Source organism: Nicotiana tomentosiformis, chromosome 9 (genome assembly GCF_000390325.3).
Source record: "Nicotiana tomentosiformis chromosome 9, ASM39032v3, whole genome shotgun sequence".
Taxonomy (NCBI): domain Eukaryota; kingdom Viridiplantae; phylum Streptophyta; class Magnoliopsida; order Solanales; family Solanaceae; genus Nicotiana; species Nicotiana tomentosiformis.
In genome coordinates this window covers 112,775,896-112,781,248 of record NC_090820.1, presented here as the reverse complement: position 1 = coordinate 112,781,248, position 5,353 = coordinate 112,775,896, and positions in this window count along the sequence as shown.

Here is a 5,353-nt window from a genome sequence, read left to right as displayed (position 1 = left end):
AACTCGTTTATGGAAAGAACTGGCCCTTAAATACGGATGGAAAGCCAAAAATAATGAAATTTTAATTTACCTTGCTTCCATTATGAAGAACTTGTTTGAACCCTTCTGATTTGTTCATAAAATTAGGTTTACCTGCGGGTTTTGTTGTTGTCCCCGAATAGGATATTTTGGCTGATCCTGCCGAGGTTACTCAAGTCAAAGAAGAACTTAAGCGCCGAGCGGCTTCCCTCGTTGTTGAAAAAACTTATTCCATGTATAGCATGAGGAGAAAAATCTTGGAAGAGGCCAAAGATTGAATCATTGACGTTGATGCCGAAATTGCTATGGCCCGAGAGCTTGAGTTGGCTGCAAGAAATGGACTCCCAGCGCAGTCTGATGCTCCAGGTTCTTCTGATTCTGGTTTCGAGTTTTCGGAAACTGAAGAGGTATCGGAAGGCGATGATGCCGAAGACCAAACTGGGGAAAACGTTGAACCATCGGTGGAACCACCTACGTTTCCCGGGAATGCGGATACTTCTCTTCCTCCTGGTTTCGGAGGCGCTGCAGTTTAGCTTTATCTTTCTTTTCACATTTTGTACTTTTATCGTTTTGGCCCGTTCTTGTAAATAAAGACATATGTTTTTCTCAAGTATCATTTGAGTCCTACTTTTGTTTGAATATCCATGCAAGTCTTTAACTTTTGCACTTGCTCAAGCATTATGCGCATGTTGTTCTATTTGCACTTTACTATGTGTAGTCTCGGATGCCTTTTCTTCGAAGCATTTTGGTTCCGAGTATTATCCCTTTTATGTGAGGGTTTCTATGAATATTTTGTGCAAGTTTGCTTTTTGCGTCCTTTTCATATGCGGCTTCAGGTGTATTTTTTCCCGATGGCATTTTAGATTCTGGGCATTGATTCTTCCAGAACCAACCCTTTAACGTGAGGATTTTTATAAGAGAGGGCCCTCTTATGTTTATAATGTTCTTGAAGAGAACGTCTCATGTTCATTACGACACTAACATTTGAAGTGCTTGTTTAACTTTCAAATGACAAAGTTAGCTCATCGTTCAGACAAGAAACAAGATAAAAGTAAAAGGATTTTATTTTATTCCTTCTATTTTAAAAAATACATAATCATCTTGCTATGCGGAAAAGAAATTGCCATTACTTGTGGCTATCTTGTACAACTTATTTCTACAGGGCTGGCTACGCAGTCCCCGATCCTGATGATGCATTTTGTTTCCAGATTTTTGTTTCTCGGTTGACGTGGCAGTCATTGTTGCCATATCCCCATATCATTCCCCCTAGTGTTCGAATGTGGAGAGTGCGAATTGGAACACTGAAAGTCTTGTATCTTCGAAGGTTCTACCAATGAATTGCTAGGTAACCCTTCACTCGGCAACATAGCTTACTTCCCCTTAGGAATCCATGCTATCGAGCGAAAGAATACCTAACAACCCTCTAGTGGTTTGCGCTCGTGAACGGTCGGGTAACCCTTGTTCGGTAGCAAACTTAACTTCCCGGTGGGAATTTGATATCGAACCAAAGATTATCTAATCATCCCCGAGTGGAAGCTTGTTTGTTTGCCTTGTTATCAAAGGTCTTATTGCTGTTATCTTCGTAGTATGCTTTCTGTCGCTGCCTCATTAAAAACCTTGCCAGAAAACCCAATTGGGACAAAAATTGAACTAAGGAAAAAAGAGTGCAGCACATACTTTCCACTTGAATAATGTTCATCAGCAGTAATATCTTTTGAGGTGTGCCACGTTCTAGTTGCTGGGCAACTTGTCTCCATTCTAGTTCTCCAACTCGTATGAATCTTTCCCAGTGATAGCTGAAATCTGGTAGGGACCTTCCCACGTTGGACCTAGCTTCCCCACGTTGAGCTCTCGGGTACTTTGGGTTACTTTCCTTAGTACCAAGTCTTCTACTTTGAAATAAACTAAGTTGGATCTTGGATCTTTGGTTAGAACCAAGAGGTTGTGAGTTTGAGTCACCCCAAGAGAAAGGTGAGGAGTTCTTGGAGGGAGACAACCGAGGGTCTATCGGAAACAGCCTCTCTACCCCAGGGTAGGCGTAAGGTCTGCGTACACACTACCCTCCCTAGACCCCCTAATGGTATTATACTGGGTTTTGTTGTTGTTGTTGTCTATGCTTTTGAGCTGCCATCCTTACATGCGCTAAGTCCTTGCGTTCCTCGAGCAGTTCCGAGTTGATTATCATTGCCTCGTCATTCGATTCTTTATTTGTATCAGAATATCTCAAAGTAGGTTCGCCCACTTCTACCGGGATTAGGTCTTCAGCACCATAAACAAGGGAAAAAGGAGTTTCTTCTGTGCTCGATTTGGCCGTTGTTCGGTAGGCCGATAGAACTCCAGGAAATTCTTTGGGATATTTGCCTTTTGTTGCTTCCAACCTTTTCTTGAGGTTTTCAATAATCATTTTGTTCGTTGACTCCGCTTGACCATTTGCACTCGGATGATAAGGAGAAGATGTGATCCTCTTTATTTTCAAGTCTTCGAGGAACGTTGTAACTTTTGCACCTATTCACTATGGCCCATTGTCGCATGCTATCTCTTTTGGTATTCTAAACCTGCAAATTATATTTTCCCATAAGAAATCGACCATTTCGCGTTCTCCTATATTCTGATAAGAATATGCTTCCACCTATTTAGAAAAATAATCAGTCAAAATTAATAGAAACCTTACCTTTTCGGGAGCCGGTGGTAGCGGGCTGACGATGTCCATCCCCCATTTCATGAACGGCCATGGGGACAGAACCGAATATAAGGGTTCTGCTGGTTGATGTACTAATGATGTGTAGCATTAGCACTTATCACAATTTAATGCGAAATCTTTGGCGTCTTATTCCATGCGAGGCTAATAATATCCTGCCCGCACCGATTTCAGCACCAAAGACTCTGCGCCTGAGTGATTGCCGCATATCCCTTCATGGATTTCTCTCATGACATAGTCAGCTTTTGACACTCCTAAGCACCGGGCCAGCGGGCCTTGAAAAGATTTTCTATACAATTGGCCCTTCCTGAAGCTATAACGTGCGGCTTTGGCGCGTAACGCCCGTGATGCTTTGGGATCGTCCGGCAACTTTTCGTGCTCGTGGTAGTTAATTATTTCATTTCTCCAGTCCCAGACCAGACTAGCCAAATTTACCTCATAGTAACCATCCATATCCAGGACTCAGCTCATCAGTTGTACCACCATTCCAGACTCCGGTCCCTTTATTTCCGTCGATGATCCTAAGTTTTCTAATGCATCCGCTTCTGCGTTATCCTCTCTCGGGATATGAGTGATTTACCACTCCCGGAATCGTGCCAAAAGAGCTTGGACCTTTACCACGTATTGTTGCATACGTTCTTCTTTGGCATCAAAGATCCCGTGAACCTGATTTACCAACAACTGTGAGTCACATTTGATTTTGATAACCTTGGAATCGAGTCCCTGGGCCAATTCGAGCCCTGCAATCAAAGCTTCATACTCTGCTTCATTGTTAGTTAAAGGGATTGTTCTGATATGGTCTGCCTTAAGGTTTCCCTCGAAGGCGTGATTAAGACTATTTCGAGCCCGGACCTTTTACGTTCGAAGCTCCATCCGTAAATAAGGTCTAAACCCCCAAAGATTCCGACACCATTATTGCCTCCTTGGTTTCCAGAGGTAGTAGCCCCGGACTAAAATCGGCCACGAAGTCAGCCAAGACTTGTGACTTAATTATAGTCCTTAGCTTATATTTTATGTCGAATTCACTCATTTCGGTGACCCATTTAGCCAATCTACCCATGAGCTCGGGTTTGTCGAGGATGTTCCGCAAATGGAAAGTAGTCACCACAGCTATCGGGTTGCATTGGAAGTAGGGCCTCAGCTTCTGAGCGGTGACTACGAATGCTAAGGCCAGTTTTTCCAAATGTGGGTAGCGAGTTTCTGCTCCCGTTAAAATTTTGCTAACGTAATAAATGCAAAATTGCGTACCTTCGTCCTCCCGGACTAAAACCGCACTTACCGCAACTTATGAAACAACGAAGTAGATTAGCAATGTTTCACCTTCTTTTGGTTTCGAGAGCAATGAATGTCTTGATAAGTACTTCTTCAGGTCCCTCAAAGCTTGCTGGCACTCCGGTGTCTATTCGAAATTATTCCTCTTGTTGAGCAATGAGAAGAAGCGATGACATTTTTCCGACGACCGGAAAATGAACCTGCTCAAAGCTTCTAACCTTCCTGTAAGACTTTGGACTTCCTTTACGTTTGACAATTGATCCGGGATATCGTCTATGGCCTTGATTTTGTCGGGGTTTACCTCAATTCCCCGTTGTGAGACCAGAAACCCCAGGAACTTACCAGAACTGACCCCGAAAGCGCACTTGTCCGTGTTAAGTTTCATATTATGCTTCCTTAGGATGTCGAATGTTTCTTGTAAATGCTTAAGGTGGTCACCTGCATTCAAATACTTAACGAGCATATCGTCTATATAAACTTCCATGGTCTTTCCTATTTGCTTTTCAAACATCTTATTTACGAGCCGTTGATTAGTGGCTCTGCCGTTTTTCAACCCGAAGAGCATTACATTGTAACAATATGTACCAAAATTTGTTATAAACGAAGTTTTTTCCTGATCTTCTGGGTTCATCTTAATCTGGTTGTACCCGAAATAAGCACAAGAAAACTCATCAACTCGTGCCCAGCCGTGGAATCAATCATTTGATCGATATTTGGCAGTGGGAACAAGTCTTTCGGGCACGCCTTATTAAGATCTTTATAGTCCACACACATGCGAAATTTATTGTTCTTCGTCGGAACTACTACTACATTGGCTAGCATGTCTGGATATCTTACCTCTCTGACCGAACCAATTTTAAGCAAGCGGGTTACCTCTTCTTTGACGAATTTATTCCTGGCCTCGGCTATAGGATGTTTCTTCTACCTTACCGAAGGTATGTTGGGATCCAAACACAGTTTGTGCACGACTATTTTTGTTGGAAAACCTGTCATATCCCCGTGCGACCATGCAAAATAATCAACATTAAATTTAAGGAATTCAACAAAACCAGACCTGAGCTCCGGATGCAATTTTCTTTCTAGGAATTCCTCGAACAATGCAACTTGCTCCAGTTCCTCTGCTGTGGACTTCGTTGCATCCGTCTCTTCTAGAACTTGAAAATATCTTGGCACCTAATATTGTTCTGACAAATTTATTTCCGAGCTAACTCCTTCTAGTTCGGCAATAGGTTCCGATTCCTATAATTGCTATGCCATGCGTTCCTTCCCTTTGCTACTAGAAACTGAGATTACATCCATCTCTCTTGCTGCCTGTTGATCACCTCTTATCTGCTTGATTCCTTCGGGCGTTGGAAACTTCAACAA